The 20,641-nt window shown below is 49.1% G+C and overlaps 1 long non-coding RNA gene and 1 pseudogene across 2 annotated transcripts; both read left to right on the top strand.

The window, feature by feature from the left end:
• Positions 1-783: 783 nt before the first annotated feature.
• LOC147377200 (small ribosomal subunit protein uS2 pseudogene) lies at positions 784-2,815 on the top strand (annotated as a pseudogene).
• A 368-nt stretch (positions 2,816-3,183) lies between these two features.
• Positions 3,184-14,718, top strand: LOC147377201 (uncharacterized). Of its 2 annotated transcripts, none has more exons than XR_015136130.1 (3): positions 3,184-4,471; positions 5,451-5,545; positions 13,989-14,718. It is a non-coding gene; the product is annotated as an uncharacterized LOC147377201 (long non-coding RNA). The 2 variants fall into 2 exon arrangements; XR_015136131.1 differs by lacking the exon at positions 13,989-14,718 and adding an exon at positions 7,554-9,887.
• Positions 14,719-20,641: the final 5,923 nt, after the last annotated feature.

Here is a 20,641-nt window from a genome sequence, read left to right on the forward strand (position 1 = left end):
ACCTAAATTCTCCTTCTTCCCCAGCTACCTTAGACTCCCCTGTGGATGTCTCCTTCTCATCCAGGCTCAGTGATTCAGTATCATCCATGAACCATTTTTCTATACTCAACCATCTATCTGGCCATATTGATACCATCTCTAGGGGAGTGGGTGGAGCAATGATGGGCAATGTTCAGATGGCAGGTAGAGACCAGACCAGGCAATGAGGGCGTGAGAATGAAGGACAGTGCTAAGAAGAGCAGATTATAGAGAAGTCACAAGGGCAGAAGAGGTTGGAGAATGTTTTTAAAAACAAATCAGGGAGAAATCTGGGAGAGGAGAGGTTGAGTCTTAAGGAAAGAGAAATGATCATTGCATAGCTCCTTGGTGGAGTGGGGGAGGGGGGGAAATCCAGCAACGTGCTAGTTTACCAGCAGAATCCTATCAGTTGCTACATTTCAGTTAGAAATACTTCAGGCTACAAATCCATTAGATTTGTAGAAATTCCATATGCATTAGAAATTGATACATTTTCCTGCAATGGAATAAATTAGGCTAAGGTTATGCATTACATTGTTTATTGTGATGTCAAGATGTCATTTTATATTAGTGTTTATTCCAATGTGGACCAGTAAAGCATATTATAGTACATCGTCTATTCACTGGACTGATTTGTGGAAAATAGTGTCCCAAGAGAGAATATTCCCCAAGATAGTGTCAGCTGAATATAAGCAAGATACATAAAACACTGTACACACTGTGCGACCATGTATGGTTTTAAATGTGGTTGTGCTCAGTCACTCAGTCACGTCCCACACTTTGTGACACTATGGACTGTAGCCCACCGGGCTCCTCTGCCCATGGCGATGCTCCAGGCAGGGATACTAGAATGGGTTGCCATTTCCTGCTCCAGAGGATCTTCCAGACCCAGGGATTGAATCTGAGTCCCTTATGTCTCCTGCACAGGGAGGTGGGTTCTTTACCATTAGCACCACATGTGGAGTGAAGAAGAAATAGATATTCATAGTTGCTTGTGTATCCATAAAATGACATTCTGGGTCGTGTCTCCTGATCCAGGGGCTAAGACTCTGCACTCTCATTGTAGGGGCCTGAGTTCAATCCCTTGTCAGGAAACTAGAACCCACAGGCCATAGCTAAGAGTTCCCATGGCAAAGGTCCCGCGGGCACAGCCATATAAATACTTAGAAAAACAAACAAACAAACAAATAAACCTCCGGAAGCTTTTCCTGAGAAACAAAACACGTGGCTGACTGTGGAAGCAGCAGGGCCTTGACAAGAAGGGAGGGGGTAGGAAGAACAATGTAATATAAAGTATTTCATATTTCTAGGTTCTTGAACCTTGTACATGTATTACAAGTTTCTCAGAAATGCCAAGACATTACAAAAAAATTTTAAACTTCTAAAGAATAAAACTCACAGCTTTATTTCTACAAACTGAATGAAAGTCAAGTTTGTTTTATCAGATTATCTGGCTTCTCTAACATATCTTCTCAGGCTTTTCCCACGGTACCCACACAGTGGTCCGTAGGGCACTGTCTGGATTCTTGTCATAACGGGAAGTGAATCTTTTACACTATCCTGGGTCCTTGCTGTCCGGCAAATGAAGGATGACGTCATCACGTTCCTTGCAGCAGGGGCCCTCTTAGGTAGCACCAACCTTTACTTCCCAAAGGAGCAGTACATCTACAGAAGGAAAAGTGACGGCGTGTACACTAGGAATCCGAAGAGAACCTGGGAGAAGCTTCTGTAGGCAGCTCATGCCATCGTTGCCACTGAAAACCCAGCTGCTGTCCCTGCTGCGTCCTCCAGGAACCTTCGCCAGCGAGCTGAGCTGCAGTTTGCTGCCGCTTTGCTCCTGGAGCCTCCACTAACCAGACCCAGGCAGCTTCCAGGAGCTAAGACTCCTGGTGCTTACGAGCCCAGGGCTGACCGCCAGCCTCTCCCAGAGGCATGTATGTGAACTTCTTACCATCGGTTTGTGTGACACAGACTCTCCTCTGCACTCTGGAGACGACCCATTCCCGGCAACCAGGGAGCTGTCGGTGGGTCTGACTCGGCGGATGCTCACTCGGGAAGTTCTGCCCGTGCGCGGCACCGTTTCCTGTGAACACTCTTGGGAGGTCGTGCCTGATCTCTACATCTGCAGATTCTGAAGAGATTAAAAGGGAAGAGCAGGTGGCAGCTGAGCAAGCTCTGACCAAGGAGGACTTCACCGTGAATGGGTCACTTCAGCACCTGAGTGCAACGCTACTGGATCTGAGGTGCTGGCCTAGTCCACAGGCAGGCAGCGAGCTCGCTGCCTACTCCGCAGATCCCCCTGAAGGCTGGCCTGCAGCGCCCACTGCTCAGGCCACTGGATGGGTAGGCACAGCACTGCGTGGGCTTCAGCTGTTCTTTCACAGGCTCTTTTCTTGGGTGGGGGCTGTGCTGGGTCCTTGCTGCTGCACAGGTTTGCTCTGGTTGCCATGAGCGGGGCGCACTCTCTGGTTTTGGTGCCTGGTCTTCTCGTTGAAGCGGCTTCTCTTGTTATGGAGCGTGGGCCCCAGGGCCCCCAGGCTTCAGTGGTGGCAGAGCGTGGGCTCAGGAGCTGTGGCCCCCAGGCTGTGGAGCACAGGCTCGATGGTTGTGGTGCATGGCCTTAGTTCCTCTGAGGCACGTGGGTTCTTCCTGGACCAGGGATTGAACACATGTCTCCTACATTAGCAGGATTGTTTACCATGAGCCATTATGGAAACCCCACAAACTCTTAAAATGGAAATTGATTGACAGAAAATAAGCAGTTTCTAAATAAATAAATATGTCTACTCATGAGAAAGTTCCGTGGCTTTTGCTTTTTTCCTTTCACATAAGAGGAAAATTTCCTAATTCCTAATTCATTATGTTCTTCCCTCAAACAATATTTGCAACCTCTAATTTTATTAGCTAAGCCTGATCCAATTTTTAAAACACTTTTCTCCCACTTTCCCCTATGCACTGTACATTCTTTATCAATTGAGATAATATTTTATCATTGTTCAGTCACTCAGTCATGTCCAACTCTTTGCGACCCCATGGACTGCAGCACACCAGGCTTCCCTGTCCTTCACCATCTCCCAGAGATTATATTTATATACTTCATATGGATAGGAGGATAATCAGTTGACTTCATCCTTGAATTATTTCTCTGAATCTGACGTATTAATATGCTGCTGCTAAGTCACCTCAGTCATGTCCGACTCTGTGCGACCCCATAGATGGCAGCCCACCAGGCTCCCCCGTCCCTGGGATTCTCCAGGCAAGAACACTGGAGTGGGTTGCCATTTCCTTCTCCAATGCATGAAAGTGAAAAGTGAAAGTGAAGTCGCTCAGTTGTGTCCGACTCTTTGAGACCCCATGGACTGCAGCCCACCAGGCTCCTTCGTCCATGGGATTTTCCAGGCAAGAGTACTGGAGTGGGGTGCCATCGCCTTCTCCAATTAAAATGCTAGTAAGATATACGACACTTGACTGACTTCAGCATAATAAAAAATAACAGAATCAGGTGACCATATCTTAAGACTGATTATAAAAGCAGCAGCCATGTTGATGAGGAGCAGTGACACACAGGGGGACGTTTTATGTGGTGAGAGAGGGGCGCTGGCCTCAGGGATTTAAAGGGCTGCTTGAAAACAGACGAACTCGGCTCAGTGGATGGACGTCCTGGGAGTCACTTCCCAGAGACACATAAGACAGAGTCCTGAGCATCCTGAGTGCCCACAAGGTGGTCTGAAGCGGTGGCCAGGGCACCCCACTGTGTATCAGTGGAGATGGTAGCTGTATTGTGTGTCTGTACGAGTCTGTCTAAGGTGACCCTGCATGCAGAAAAGTATATTTGACTAAATGGCAGATGGCCTCAGCTCTAATAATAAGATCTTTTCTTAAATCAATTTCTTTCTCCTCTCAGCTTCTCCATCTGAAAGGAGTTACTCTTCATGAGACCCATTCTCTTTTAATTCCCTTTTACAAAGTCTCAAATTTTGTAGCTTTTTTCAGTATCTTTCCATGTTTATTCCTCAGACAAGATAAGCATATAGTGCCAGATTACAGGGCTGACAGCGCGGAAAAGACAGTTTACTGATGGTAAAAAAGATCTGCCTTCTCACAAGCAGCCCCCGCTCACGGTGAGGCAAACCGGAAGTGCCTGCAGACGCAGAGCCGCGTGCACAGGGAGCGGGACGCTTTAGCCACAGCCCTTATCAGCGCAGCCATCAGAAAGGGGTCCTTCCTTGACCTGACTCCTGCTTCCTGTTTCTTTAACTCCCTGTGCTTCGGGGTTGCTCTGCTGAGTTGGACTCCCCTTTGCTTTTCTAGATCTCCTTGGGGCCTTCTCACAAGGCCCGGCAGCAGGCAGCAAGCAGCGGCGCCATTGGGCAGGTCTGCTCCTGTAACTCCTCTGGCAGCCGTGCGGCTGGGACAGCGCTGAGCGTCCACCGTCCCTCTCATGGGACCAGAGGTCAGAATGGGGAAGAGGGAAGGGCTGCCTTTGCTTTCTTTCACTCCCAGGCCAGGAGCTCTTAACCTGAGGGATTTGGAGAGCCCAGGGAGCCTGTGGCCTCCCTGAAGTGATGCTTAAAATGCGTCTGTGCACAAGCTTTTGTTCACATAAGAGTAAATGCCTTGGATTCACCCCTTCAGAATATTTTATCTTTGTTCCTAGTCTGTACAGACCCTGTGCTTTGAAGCGCAACACCGCTGCAGTGATTTCATCACACTTCCACTGCTGCCGGTCCCTAGTAAACCCAGCTTTCAGAATCAAGAGAAGCTGGTGGCTGACAAGGCTTAAAAACATCCTTTGAAGTTCCTAGAATCAAGAGCACCTGACTGTACTCTACTGGAACATTTTAACGTGTAGTAGTTTGTTTTTCGCTTGTGAACAGCTAGGTCAAATTGTTTCCAAACAAGAAAACCGAACTAAAGTCTATGTGTCTGACCAGGGTCACAGGACACAAACTACCTTAGGGCGGGTCCCAGGTCAGCCTGAGATTCTGTCATTACAAGGAATCAAGGTAGCAAAGAGCATTTGTGGCACAAACGCTAAAAGTGTTTTATTACTGGATAATTTGGGTTGGGACGGTTCCCTAGAGAAGAGAATGGCAACTCACTCCAGTGTTCTTGCCTGGAGAATTCCATGGGCAGAGGAGCCTGGCGGGCTACAATCTAAGGGACGGCAATGAGTCGGACAGGACTGAGTGACTTTCACTTTCTGTTTTCAGTTTGAATCTATGGAGACATAAAGTCTTTTCTGTGCATATTTGTAAATGCTTCCTACAAATCGAGTTATATGGCTTTGTGTTCTTCTGGAATTGCTCCCATGACATTGATCTGGACTTCATACACTTATGTACCAAATTATTCGGTTTTCTGTGCAATGGTGGTAAAACAGTTAAAAAGCAAGTAAACAAGCCAAAGCCCATGAACTGTTTTCCAAACAGGCTGAAAGCGCCACCTACTGTCCAATCTGTAGAGGTGCCCGAGGAATGTAGTCTGAGCCTTATGGACTGAGAGCCACAGGAACTAGGATATTAAGGTAAGTTAGACTCACATCTAACTATACTTTCTACTTATATGCTATTTATAACGAGTTATGTAGTTATATTTATGATCTCTCCTGAGCATTCTCAATCTTTGGTTACAGAAAGTAAGATATTGAAAATCACTGAGCTGTGGCAGATGTGAGAAACAGTATCAAGCTATCATATGCTTTCCTCGGGTCCCGATTATCCCACACCAAAATGCCTTTAGAGTTCTGGAGCAAAACTGCTCTTTGCCACTTTTATTCCTAGGAACGACTGAGGCCCAGAGCTCCCTGAGTGGCCCCTCCTGAGGGGACTTGACTGTATTTATTTTACATGTTTAAGAGATGACAGAAAAAGAGAAAGCTCTAAAATGGCAAAAGCTTTCAGGTACACCAAAAGGGTGGTTTTTAATGTTGGTTTGAGTGTTTTGTTTTTAGTGGAACAATCCATTATAGAACGGGCCAAAATAAGTTTAGAGAATAACATTTTCTACCTCTGAGAGCTACTAAATAAAACATATTTTTACTATGGGCCTGGCATCAATTCAGACTTGCCTTGGACAGGTGACTGACTTCCAGGCTGCCTTAAACCCAGCAAGCGTTCAGGGAATGACCCAGTGACTGGAGGGGACAGCAGCGTGCAGCCAGCATTTCACTGTTTGTGCTGCTCGTGTGCTCTTTCTGTCTCTAGCCCTTCAGCAGATATTCACTCTCTTCTATGCAGCTTATCATTTGTTTGACTCTGAAATACATTGGTCCGGTTTTTATGATAAGCTGGTTCTGTACAATCATATGTAAAGTGTTTATTTAAAGACAAACAATATACACTCTTGTTCAAGTTCCTCCTGAGTTAAAAGTACACACACACACATACACACACACAAACTGGATAATTTAGAGTAAAATAGAATTTCTCTCTCATCCTTATCAAAGTATCTGTGGTTCATTTGTATATATTCCTCCAGTTTTTAAAAAAAATTTTTTTTCAAATATATATTTATTTACACACAGATAATATAGGTTCATTTTTAGTTCAGTTAGACAAATAATGTGTGTGTTGTTTTACAACTTGCTTTTGTCATGTAACAGTATGACTTTGAGGTGTCACCATTTCCTGTTTGGGGGTTTTCCAGTGGTTTTCAATAGGAATATAAAAATCTTTCTTTAGAACGACATGATTCTGCTATAAGCAAACTAGGTTCATCTAGCATCCACATTCAGGGAAATTCAGAAATGGCTTTAGTTGCCCTGTGCATCCCACCATCAGGAATGGAGGAAACTGCAAGCAAGGAAAGTCTCAGTAATGAACACCAGGCACCCTGTTAACCCAGCTCTAAAGGAGGAGGGTGGGTCGAGGACAACTCATGGGCTGCAGGGAAGGTCTTGTGATCCCTGTGTCTCCAGCCTGGCCGGTAGCAGCCCAGAGAATCCAGGAAAGAGAGAGGGTAGGCGGGGAACAGTGGAGAGCAGGAAACGGGCCTCCTGGGGGCAAAGCACACAGGTCACAGCAGAGCCTGGGGCGGATGAGCGGGTCCGCAGAGGAGCCCGCGGAGAGACACCAGGAGGAGTCTCCCTCCCGCTCACCCCACCCCAGAAGGTGCCCATGAGCCGGGTGCGGGGTCGCATCGCTCCCCTCACTAAGACTGTGCACTTCAGGCTGGTCTTGGGAACACACTTCTTGTTGCACTTGAGTGATTTAATTATACGTCCCTGTAATTTCAAGTTGGGTCTTCTCTGCCTGCCTTCCCCTCACTTTTCACTCTGGCCTCAGTCTTCATTTTTTTCTGGCAAACAAAATGTGGTCAGCAGGCAGAGTTGACTGCATAAAAGGCAAAGATCTGCCTCTGAGGAGTAATATATACTCATATCGCTATGCTAGTTTATTTATATTTATTAATTTAGTATAACATAATGCTACATAAATATATGCATATAATGTAAATAAATATTAACTGTTATGTACTATTATTATTTTAATATATTTACTTATCAATAATATATGTTAATATTAATAATATAGGCTGATTTAGTTAATGACACCCCTGGTGAGAAGACTAATGAAGACTAAAGAAGTCAGGAAAAAACAGAAATTTGAAGATCTTTGCAAAAACTCCATGCTCATGATGTAAATGGTGAGACGTGCATGAAGGTTCTTGGCCAGGGCTCCTCACAGGCTTCTCCAGGCCCCTGTCATGGTCAGCAGTGAGAGAGGGAGTGAGGGTCTGGGCAAAGACCCCAGGCCGAGGCCGGGCTGAGCCCCCCGCCAGTCTCCTTCCTTCTGTCACCGTGCGTCACCTCCTCACTTACACTAGTGTAAACGAGTGTTATCACTTCTCCCACAGAATGAAGGGTGTGTGTTGCAGGAGAGCTGGAGTGAGCTCACTGGTGACACGAATCTTAAAATGATAGAGAGAGGGAGTTGGAGGGAGGGAGACAGATAAATAGACATATGTGCCCTGGCTTTAGACTGTAGTGTGAAATTTATGACATTAAAACTGGTTAGCCTTTAGCTTGTATTTTTATCAGTGCCTGTATTAAACAATTGATCAGTCACCTAAATATCATAGACTCTAAATCATAAACTAGGATTTTAAAATACTGTACTTTTCTGTGTTACCAAAATGTGCTTTTGAAGCCAACGTTCAGGTCATCCAGTGTCTTCTTTTTGTGTTTGGTCACATGTTGTTCTCTTTTCTAACTTTTGCTTTGTATTTGGGGTGTAGCCCGTTAACAAACAGTGTTGTGACAGTTTCAAGTGACACCAAGGGGAACAGTTCACCCAAACACACACATGCGTCCTTTCTCCCCCAAACTCCCCTCCCATCGAGGCTGCTACATAGCATTGACATCCATGTGCCAAACAGTGAGTCCTTGTTGATTCCTAAACAAAGCAGACGTTTGTTGCATCATCAGAGACTCTGTCAGAATGTTTCCCAGAGGTTAGTGAGGAGTTTCCTGGAAAACACTCAGCCCACCCCCTGTTGCCAGAGGAAGAGTGTTTATATACAGGTGTTAGTTTTGGGAGAATTTGGTGAACTGGACCAGCTCGTACAGAGATGGAAACAGCTTGTCACCATAACACTGTCACCATTCCCCAGTAGGTTCAGCCTCCCCTGAATGCACCCCGAGTCCTGACCGCTGAGGAGGCCAAGCCCGCTCTCAGCCCCCAGCACCTCCTCCCACAGGGCCGCGGCCCGCAGGAGCCGGAGGGACTGACCGCTCATCCCCTCCTCCCCCTACCCAAGGGCCTGCCCGAGCCAGCTCCCTGCTCTGGTTGAAGGTGGAAGAAGGCCAAGCAGCAACCTCAGAATCAGTGCACAGGATACCCTCCATTCCCAGGAGTGCGGGCTCATCATTTAGGGCCTAGGGGACACGGGGGCGGGAGAAGCCTCAGCGCTGGACACGGTGGGAGCCTGTTTGCTGAACAGACTCAGGGACTGTCTGTTGGCCATGGGATCTGAGGAACAGGAGAGGATTTGGTTGGACTGGGGCTAGCTGGGAGGGTTTGCCATGGTCTAAAGCACAAGCTGTGTCTTTCTGGGCTGAAAATATTAACCGCTGAGCACTAGCTCCCATCAAAAGAGGGTATTGGTTAGAGGTGTCCTGAGATGTAAGAGCTTCTTAGGGAGACCAGAGGAGATGCTAGGAGAATGCGAAAAGCCTTGTAGAGCCTGAACCACACTCCCAGCCTTCTGACCCCAGTTTCGGGAGGTAGCAGTTTCTTATGCATGTCCCTGGTGGTTCAGATGGTAAAGAATACACCTATAATGTAGGAGACCTGGGTTCCATCTCTGAGTTGAGAAGATCCCCTGGAGAAGGAAATGACAACCCACTCCAGTATTCTTACCTGGAAAATCCCACGGACAAAGGAGCCTGGTGGGCTACAGTCCATGGAGTCACAGGGACATGATTGAGAGACTAACACCCTTTCAGGTGAGGGCAGCTGGTTTGCTTGGGCTTGATCAGGGAGAGGCACAGGTGAGTGTTACTTTTGACAAGTGAAAGAGTCTTTGGGCCTAGAAAAGGAAACAGCAGTCTCAGAGGCCATTGCTGAGTCATCTAACTTCGGGAAAACAAAACCAAACTTTAGGTCCTGCCCTGATGCTCCAGGCTGGTTGCATCTACCTGGGACTTACCACCCCTTGTCCAGAGGATTTATCACCCCCTGCCCAACTACAAATGCCATCTCAACTAAAGAATACCCAAAACATCCTGCCTGACTAACGTTTCCCTTATCGCTTCCACAAACCTCCCTTTAAATATGAAGCCTCCCTGATACCTCTCAGGCTCAGCCGGGTTGCTGGCCGACTGCCACCCCTCCTTGCCTGAATAAAGGTCACCTACTTCCGTTGAAGTTGTCTCTCCTTTTCTGCCTCAGCCCAATCTAGATCTTACAACCAGCACTGTCCGAGAGAAGAGGGCAAACAGGTGCCCCCCGGGACTCAAGACACAGGCTGCTTAGTCAGCAAAACAGCTGTGAGGGAGTGGGGTGGGCACCTCGCGGGGACTTTCCTCCGGTCCCTGGGTGCCCTGCAGTTCCAAGCTTTGGCCTGAATGCATCATAAAGAAGGAGCCTTTGCATTCTACCTATTAGGAGTTAACCACTAAAGGAATGTTGCCTATAAGCTTGAACATAAAGTCCCATCTCTGGGAGCCCTGCATCCCAGGTAATGAGCACCAAGCTAAAATAATAACTTTGTTTAGCTCACAGGAAACTTCCTGACCAGACTCACCTGTGAATCACGTCAGGGAGGCAGACATTAACACATCCCCTCTGGAGCCTGATCAGAATGAGGAAATATTTGACTTTCCTCCCCCACCACTTTTGAGAATTAATATAAAGGAAGCCTGAATTCTAACTCAGGCAAGATGGGTCCTGAGACAAGAGTCCTGGGTTTCTGAATAAAGTCACTGTTCCTTGCCCCAAGAACTCATCTCTCAATTTATCGGCCTGTCATAAGATGAGCAGGACAAGCTTGGACTCAGTTACAGAAGAGCTGACAGTCTTGCTCTTTGGGGGGAAGATTTCCATTTTCATTCATTTAGTCATTCATCGTGTATTTGAGTCCTGCTCAGAGCCAGGCCCTGCCAAACTCACCCTTGGAGACCCGGCTCAGACCTCACCAGGTCCAGGATGCCTGTCTTGATCCCATGCTCTGCCCACACCATTTTCTGCCTCACCCAGGACCCCTCAAGTCTTTAAGCACACTGCGATGAGCTCTCCAGCTTGTGGGCCCTGTGAGGACCTTGAACAGATGCAGAACAGGGCTCAGCAAATGTGATGATGACCAATAATCAAATCAATGAGCTGGTCAAACACAAACCAGGCTTAGGTCACATTCACCAAAGGACATCTTTTCTCCCTCCTTCCAGAGCCAGAGTTTCAGGGGGACCTTTACCAGGAGCCCAAGGATCTTCTCTGACACTAACCTCATCCAAAACATTAACAGTCTGGGTGGATTTTATTTTTAATTTTATTTCTTTTTACACTTGAAGTCACTTCGTGACTATTCCACTGAATACTGAGTAACTTAATGATCACTTCTGTTGTGTCTGGGCCAAGAAAACCCAATACACGGGTAGGATGCTGAGGAGGAGAAGATCAGGGGAATGGGGCGGGAGGAACAGCAGAGGCAGGTCACGCCCACCCCGTCCTCACTGCCCCAGGCCAGGAGTAGGATGGTAAGGAGGAGAAGGTCAGGGGAATGGGGCAGGGGGACAGCAGAGGCAGGCAGCCCCCACCCCGGTCCTCACTGCCCCACCCCACCCCCTTTGTACTTAACCAACCTGACTGTGATTACCAGGGTCCAGATGTCTCCTTGCTAGATGTTCTGTCCTTTAGAGCCAGCTGTAGAGGTCACAAGACAAACCTAAGTTCTGGGGCCCCTGTGTGATCCAGGAGCAGTCACCTGTGCCTTCAGAGGGTCAGTTTCTGACCCACAGTGATGCTCTCCCAGAGTCGGGCGTGAGTTGGTGGCCAGCCCTGCTCACTGTGAGATGCTGCAGCTCTTGCTGTGCCCTGAAACCCCTCCCTGCAGCCTGGCTGTGCTCAGGGAACACCTGGACAAAACAGGCATGAGCGAGTAGGAGAGAGTGGGCACTTCAGGGGCAGAAGAGATACAGAGAAACTTGATTTCGCTCTGGCCACTTCCAACTGGTCCCAGCCTAATGCCATTTGTCATACACCCTGAGTGGACACGATCTCCTGGGAGCTCAGAGGACTCTCCTGGGAGCTCAGAGGATGCTCCTGAGAGCTGGGATGTGGCACTGTGGAGGATGGGGCTAGGATAGCCCCTCACATGAGGTTGGGGCTCTGGGACTCAGAAGCTGGCCCGGGTTTGAAGCTGGGCCTGGCAGGTTTGCACTGCAGACTGTCGGGTGTCTGGCTGAAGCTGCTGGCATCCATGGTCACACCTCCCTCACCCATCTGACCGTTTCTGGTCCCAGCAGTTAAGCAGGGCTGGTCTGGCAGGCAAACGGCTGAGACAGGGGCTCAGCATGGGCGGCTCCTCCACCCGCCTCTGCTCTCCTCTCTCCTGGTCTCTCTCCTTAGCCACCTCTGCCCACCCCCCCACCATGTGGTTCTCTTCTGAGGCTGCCGTGGGGAGGCCCGCATGGAGTCCTGGTTGGGTGGGTGTCACAGAGGGTCCCAAGAAAGTGTGTCGTGGCTGGGCTGGTTGCGCTGTGCTCACCAGTGGCTCAGGGTGGGTGAGGCAAAGAGGCTCCCTGCACAAAGATGGTTCCTAGTGACGTGGATGGAGCGACAATGGTAATTTTATATTCTGTGAGTTTTTCACAATTAAAAAGAAAAGAACTTGGGTGTGTGTATGTATTATAATGGCCTAGAAAGGAAATTTTTCAAGTCAAACAGAGGAATGAATCGTGTGCTAAACCATAGATGAGTCTCAAAGACATAGCACCAAGTGTAAGAAACCAGCATACGTGGCCACAGTTGTACAAATCCGTGTACTTTAAATATGCAGAATAGGCAAATCATTAGGGTCAAAAAGCACACAGACAATTGCTGAAAGCTGGGGAAAGGCAGAAGGGGAAGTGCCTGTTTAGTGGGTAGTGGCTTTCTCTGTGAGGAGATGAAGTGCTCTGACTTAGATAGCCATGATAGATGCACAGTTTTGCAAACAGATGGTGAATCATTTGGAGAAGGAAATGGCAATCCATTCCAGTGAGTTGCACATTTTACAGAGTAAATTTTATGATATGTGAATTAGATTCCAACTTAAAAATTGTGATTGATAGAGGGTTTTTTTTTGTTGTTTTTTTTTTAAGAATTAACACAAGAAACACATCTTATCCTGAGTTTTGCTTGATTCTCACCCTTCTAACGTCTGTAGGCAAACATCTGGACAGGGATGAGGATTCAGGTTTCCCCCTTCAGGGACTGACTTCTCTGAGCTTCCCTTCATCACCAAACGAGGATCCTCAGCCTCTGCAGGAGCTGCTCTCCATGTTCCTACCATCCCCTCTTCTTCTCCTACCCCTGCTCTGATGGGCTTCCTCCCTCCAGCTCCGCCTCCTGAGTTCAGTCTGGGCTCCTCTCACCAGCGCTCTTGCTGGGCTCCTGACTGCCCTCTGGCTGCAGCCTCTCCGCCCTCCTGTTTGCTTTCTCCCTGTGGTAACTGATCTGCTTTAACTGCAGTTCTGAACATGTGCGTTCTCTACTCACAGCATCTGAGTGGCTCCCACTTCCCAGGAAGGATAGTGGCATCCCAGGCCAGGCTCTAAATGCCTTTCACCCTCTCTCCCCTGCCCCCTTCCTCTGCCAGCCCTCACCCCCTGTGTCCACCCCGCAGTCCACCCCGCCTTTGACATCATCCAGGAGTTGAGATGAACGCTCTGCCTTCACATCTGCCTTTCTGGGGGAACCTGCTCTCTGTTGCACCCACCACTGGCCCCAACTCTGGATTCCTGGCTGCTGAACTGCGTACCTCTGAGGCCTTGGCTTGAAAACCATCTGCTCTGCTGATTTTCCTGACTCCCTCGGGCTGTGTCGTAACTCCTTGTCTTTCTTCTGGTCCTGTGTGCCTTTTCTTGGTGAGCACGTGCCATATGGTGGGGCACTTATGTCTTGTCTGATGCCCCTCTTAGGCCCAGGGCTTCTTGAGGACAGGAATCCAGGCCCCACGACTCTCCACGATTCTCTGAGGCCCGGAGGTGCTCACTGCTCACCTGCACGGTGACTGAAGGCTGTGGCTCCCCCGTCAGGCTTGCAGGGCCATCTGGGCCTCATCTCAGCCACTGTCTGTGCTGTGGGGGAGCAGCTTTCACTCCAAGAAAGCCCCCCGCGCTCTTGTTGCAGAGACAGGCTCTGGGAGGCCCGGGCGTCAGGGGCTGCGGCTCCGGGCTCTACAGGAGCAATGGTCGTGGTGTGCGGACTTAGCTGCTCCGCGGCGTGTGGGATCTTTCTGGATCGAACCTGTGTCTCTTGCCTTGGCAGGCAGATTCTTTACCACTGAGTCAGCAGGGATGCCTGAGATTACACATGTCTGACTTCTGCCAATTTTGCTGAGGCCCAAGGACCGTTGAAGAATCAAGAAACACCCAAGAGCAGCCGGGCCGCTCGTCTTACACACGTGGAAGCCGACACCAGCGGAGCGCACAGATGGTGTCCCTCGGCGCGTGCCGCACCTCGGGCCGGGGCCCTCACTCCATGTCCAGGGACTCTCCTGAGCCCACCGCTTCCTCCCCCAGGTCAGAGGAGACCACCGGCACCCACGCCAGGCCTCTCAGGGTCTGTGAGCCCCGGGAGGCATGGCTGAGTGTCTGGGGGTCAGACAGAGCCTTTATCAGAGGGGCTGAGAGGGGTGGGAGCTCGGCAGGCTCCTCTCTTGTGGCCCAGCTGTGTCTTCTGCAGGCTCACTTTCTACTCCTCATGGTGACCAAGAATGTATAGCTTCCCAAGGAGGGCCCTTCCATATTTTAACAAGTGTAGTGAAGGGTCCTTCCTGTCATTATATATTTTATTTGCCACCAGAGCTTTGAACAAGCAGTGACACACTCCGTCAAGCCCTCATGTAATTGTAGACACTTCCAAGAAGGGTTCAAGATAAAACTTTAAAAAAAAAGCTCCTAGGCAATTGAACCACTTGAGCTGTGACATAAAATCATTTCCTTTAATCTAGTTTATTCATTGTGGATAGCACTCCAAAATAATACTTTAAAAGTCACCATGGTCTTTTGGCCTTTATTTCTGAAGGTGTTTGCTGGTGGGCCCCATTTGTCTGAGGAGATCGGTATATGAACATGAAACAGCATCATTTCCAGTCTGATGAAAGTTGCCATTTTCCTCTTCTCTGCAAGGGAAACACCACCTTGGCTCACCCCGCAGCTATTTCACAGTGTCAGGAGTGGAGGCCAAAAAAGCCCCTGTGCTGTACTCATAAGTGTAACTGGATCCCTTAGAAATCAGCCCAGCTAATCTCCACCCTCAGGAGCTTTAACACCTTGCTACTCAAATGCAGCCAGGGGTCTGCAGGAATTGGCATTTCCTGGGAGCTTGTGAGAAATGAGGAACCCCAGGCCTATCCCATCTGCTGCGTCCAAGGCCGTAAGTATCCTTTACATCACTGAGAGGAGCGAAGACTGCAGACCCTGAGGCAAAGCTCAGTGCTTCATCTTTCTCAGCAATTGTGAGAGCACTTATCATCCTTCCACCATTTTCTTTTTTTTAACTGATGCATAGTTGACATATCCCTTCATATTCATTTTGGATGAGCAACACAATGACTCAATGTCTGTATGTACTGTGAAATCATCACCATGATGAGTCCATCTCACGTCCATCATCTCACATTGTTACATCTTTTGTGTGTGTGTGATGAGGACTTTTTAGATCCACTCTTTTAGCAACTTTCAAATATACAAATTAATTGTTTAAAATAGTATTATTAGCTGTAGCTGCCATGCTGCACATGATGATCCCATGAGTGAGTTTCTGTAATTGGAAGTGTGTGCCTTTTGACGACCTTCACCTACTTCACACACCCCCACAGCCCACCTTCTGCAAACACCAAGCTGTGCCCTGGATTGAGGACCGTGGTGCTTTGCTTTTTATTTTATTTATTTATTTATTTAAGATGCCACATGTAAGTGAGCTCACCCTTTTTCTGTGCACCTGTAGGACTAGTGCAGGTCTTAGTAGGTCCTGGATCTCTTACCCTCTCAACATTCATGTGGAATCTTGGGCTGCTGTGTGAGAATGATCATTCAGTGGATGGTAAACTCAGTAAGATGGGAATGTGATCTCCTCCCACCGCCTGTCATGGGGCAGATTCTCCCAGCCCTGGTGTGTGGCTCTGGGGCACTTCCACTCCACATCAGTAAAGTGTGTGGTCATTCAGTAATCACTCTGTTTCCAACAATCATGATAATGGACATCACCTTTGATAAATGCTTCATTAATTAGAGCAACTGTTGTTTGGAAACACAAGTCCAGACCTGAATCTCTCCCTTTGAAATATCAAACATCCGGCAAGAAAACAACTCCCTGGGAGACTTTCCCCCAGATTTCAGTCACAGAGTCAGCAAACCATGAAAACTTCACATGTTCTATAGGCCTTTACAGAAGGTTGCTTTTACATTAATTAAACCACAGGAGTGGGTTTGAACCAGCCCTAATCCTAGATGATGCAGAACTGACTTCTGTAACTCAGGGAACATTAATTGTGCTCTTGGAATCTATGGACAGATAGGAATGAGAATTCACTCGTATAAAAAGCCACATGCAAAGATCTTAACCCTGTCTCAAATTTTAATTGCAGGCATGGCTGGCAGAGTCTTGCCCCATATACTCCCCATTTCAGAGATTGTTAAAAACTTTGAATAAGGTGAAATTCCCATGGGGAGGACCCCTTGTGTTTCTAGAGTACAAGTTTCAACCTGATTGATTAGTCCCCCCAGAGGGACCTGGGGTGAGGGAATTAAAGCCAGTTGATCATCAATCACTTTCCAGTGTCAGTATTTACCAGAAGATAAAGACTGCCATAAGTTAACCTCTCCATTGTCCAGGCATGGCTAGTTCCTAGACCTTCAGAGATGACACTTGGTTCTTTGGCTACAGTGCTTTGGTACCCAGGAAACTATGGCCAAGTGCATGACTATGTGATTTTGGTGGCTGTTCTCTGACCTGTGTAACTGGAGAAAGATCACAGAAATTATGCAGATTGTTTTATGTGTCTACCAAGCAGCTGTCACTTTTAACTCTTTCATCCACAGCCTAATCTTGAATCTCAAGTTCAGTACAACGAATCTTCAATCAAATATCTAGGAGCAAATGGAAGAGGCTGGGGGTAAGCCTAAAGATTAATACATGTCAGAGCTGGTGAACGTTAGCAATTACCTACTCCAGTCTCCAAATCCTCTGAAGATGTGTGGCATCTCCAGATCATCGCAGAGCCAGGCCCCTCCCAGCACACCCCCATCACTCATACTTCAACCATCCAATCAACAGTGACCGAGAATCAAATCTTGTCAAGAGCCAGGAAAGAACCTTGAGCAAGACACAGCCCTGATCTCGCAGAGTTTTCAGTCCAGCAGAGGTTACATAAGAACTGGCAATCTGATGAATGTTACAGAGGGTGAATGCAGGTGCTCTGGGAGCTCATGGAAGGGTTAGGGAAGACTCCCCTGAACAAGGAGTATTGGACATCAAGATGAAATGATGGGGAACTGGTGGAACAAGGTGTAGGGAAGAGAGCTCCTCAGGCAGGAGAAACAGCATATATAAAGCCTTGACTCGGGGGAAACATATGGTGCCAGGCTCTAAAAGAAGTCCAGGGTGGCAGGGAGATTAGAGTGAGAAGAAACACCAGGGTCACTCATGGAAGGTCCTGGACTCTTGGGCCTGGTGGTAGTGAGAAACTACTGAAAGTTTTAAGGAGGATTTGGGTTTGTTTTTTTTTTTAGTTACATTTTCTGCTGTAGGAAGGATAGGTTGGAAGGAATGCAGAGAGACTCTTTGAGGGCAGGGGTCAGGCAGAGATGGAAACTTTGACAAATTCAGGCAGAAAAGGGTGGGAGATTCAATTAAGGGGTGACATTTGAGACAGAAAGTAGAGTGAACATCACTCTAAGAGCTCGATTCAGCTTGACCATTCTCCTGAGAGGTTTTCCTGGTGGCTCAGATGGTAAAGAATCCACCTGCAATGAGGGAGACCCGGATTCAATCCCTGGGTTGGGAAGATCTCCTGGAGGAGTGCATGGCAACCCACTCCAGTATTCTTGCCAGGAGAATCCTCACGAACAGAAGAGCCTGCAGGGCTACAGTCCATGGGGTCACAAAGAGACACAACTTAGCAACTGAGTAGCAACTGAGTACACAGGCTCAGTGTTCACTCTGGCTGAGATCACTGAGAGCAATGTAACCAGTGTTACATCTGCCTACAGGAGGTTTGTTTCAAGAACAAAATTCACAATGTAATGTGAATTAAATTCACATTAATTTGTAATGGGAACAAAATTCACAATGTTTCTAAAGTATAGCTCTCAGCATATGTGTTAAAACAAACAAACAACAACCAAAAAAAAAAAAAACCTACCCTATTTCTACAGTGGAGGTGGGCAAACTTCTATAAAGATCCAGAGAGTAAGTATTTGAGCTTTGCCATATGACATCTGTTGCATCCTCTCAGTTCAGTCATTGTATCCAAGAAGCACCACAGATAAAAAGTACATGAAAGAGCCTGTTTCAAGAAAACACTTAAAGACCATGAAATGTGGATGAATATGAGTATAATGAATATAATTTTCATGCTGCAAATATTATCCTTAAGAATTATTTTCAACCATGTAAAGATATAAAAACCATTTTTAGCTTTCAGGCCCTACCAGCACAATCTGGGAGTGGAATTTGGTCCATGGAACATAAGATGCAATGGCCTATTCTATCCATTTATAGTGGACTCTCCCACCCATAGGGACCACCATTCCAAAACAGAGTGACTGTGCTATGTGCTGTGACTATGAACCCTATACTCAAAAAACAAAACCCAAATTACCAAAAGCTGCCTGAGGTGTGAGGGGTTCAAGTCCTCCCCCCACCGGATGCTCCCCCACCCCCCACCTCCCACTCATGGGTGGCCACCCTGTTACTGCCAAAATCTCGCCTTTCTCTGCCCACCAATGCCCAATTAAAAAATACGGAGATGGAATTTTGGAGGAAGTAGACAGCTTTACTCCTCAGCTGGCCAAGGGGAGCCCACAGCAGGCTAGCACCCCAGGAACAGTGCCCTGTCCCCACCCGGGGGGCCTGAGAGACTGTACACAGCCAGGGTCTCCTGGGTCCCTCAGCCTGCCACCTTCCTTCCGAAATGCAAACAGCCCTAAGAGGTGACTGCTACAAGAGGGTGTAGGGAGAGCAAAAATGTGGTGCAGGATGAAGATTACGTAGATTAGGGGACTTCTGGTTACAGACACTACAGGTTGGTAACACTTCAAGTAAAACTAGGGGCGAATAGCTCTGACGACCGGTCGTGTGTCTTCTCCAGGCTGCGCTGTTCACTGTCCTTGTTCTCACAGAGGAAACACTTCGTTTCTATTTTTGCTGCAACAACCTCATCTGTGCGTCCCCAGCCTCCAGCAGGGAGTGAAGCTGCCCTGTCCGGTACCCGCTTTCCTGCTGTGCGCTGGCGCCCATCGAGTTTTGAGCAGCAGTTACTTGCTGGGCAGAGTTCCTCACCCATCAAGTCGTCAGTAGCTGCTGAGGCTCCCAGAGGGACAGAAGCCGCCACGCTTGGTGTCCCCGGCCCTCGGGCTGCAGACGTGGCGGCCGGCGGAGCCAGAAGCCGAGGCGGCCCCGTGTCCCCGTCCGACGGCGCCTCCAGCGGCCGCATCCTCCTGGCTGGGGCTGCCGCTCGGCCGGCCGCTCTGGGAAGCCGCGCTCGTGGGGCAGGCGACGCGCACGGAGGGTCCGGGGCCTTGCAGGATCTGGGGTCCCGTCCCCACAGAAGCTCCGGGCCCCTGGCCGCCGCTGGAACCCGGGAGCCGGGTGCGCCCCGAGAAGCCGGGAGGCGGCGAAGAGAGAGTGGGGCGGTCTCCGGGCGTCGGAGCCGGTTCCGATACCCCGCAGGCCGAAGATGCGGAGGACCCGGGGATCCCGCCGGCGGCACAGCGGCCCCTCCGCCGGGCTAAGGGCTTCCGACCGACCGGGCTCGGCCCCGCGGGGAGAAACTGCACCCGCTCCCCGCACGCGGCCACAGACGGGGCGCGAGTCCCCGCCCACTCGCCTCCCCGGGCCCGACCCCGGGCCTCCGGCCGCTGTGCGAACCCGGAGCGGAGGACCGGGAGAAAGGGCGCACGTGGCACACCCGAGCTCGGTCGCGGGGCCCAGGGCTCAGACGTGCGGGCGCCCGGGCCCCTCTCCAGCAGAGGACCGGAGAGGGAAGCTCCGGGGCTGGGGATCACCAACGGGGCGGGGCGGAAGGAGTCTCCCGGGGCTCCGGGCTCAGCAGCGCTGCTCTTTCTCAAGTGCTTCTTGATCTCAGCGGTCCGAACCGCCCTCTGCAGTCCTGCCACGCTGCTGTTACCACGTTGTGCTTTTCTGTTGAATGTACGCTGTAGATCAGGACATCACGGGGGAACTAGGAGTTAGAGAGGGTGGGCACTTGCACAAATAGGTGGTGAGAAGACTCGGCGTCTCAGGGACCCCCACACCCGCAGCCACATCCTGCCCACCCAGCTCCCACCCTAATGTCTCGGGCTCCTCCTGCCTGAACCCTGCAGAGGCCTAGCTGTCCCTTGGATTCTGTGCCTGTGTTCACCGGGACCTCTCCAGACTCAGCCCTGTCTGTGCAGATCCCACCCACCCTCCCCGACCTCAGGCTTTAGGAAACGACCCTGAGAGGTGTCACCCAAATACAATCTGATCGTTGTTTCTCGCTGGTGAAAAATTAGGAAAGCATTCTTCTAGGCCTGTTCATTGTGAGCCACATTATGACCCAATTGTTGTATTATCTGTATATCATATTTTCATAGGTGATTATACTCTGAGCTGTTGTGAAGGTCCTTCGCAATTGTTTAAAGTAATTTTCTCTCAAGTTGTGCAGAAAGAGTAGTGTGATCAACAGTTTCCCTCCCCCCAAAAGACGTCCAGGT

Source organism: Bos grunniens, chromosome 2 (genome assembly GCF_055505025.1).
Source record: "Bos grunniens cultivar Pamir isolate PY7600 chromosome 2, Bosgru_T2T1.0, whole genome shotgun sequence".
Lineage (NCBI taxonomy): Eukaryota > Metazoa > Chordata > Mammalia > Artiodactyla > Bovidae > Bos > Bos grunniens.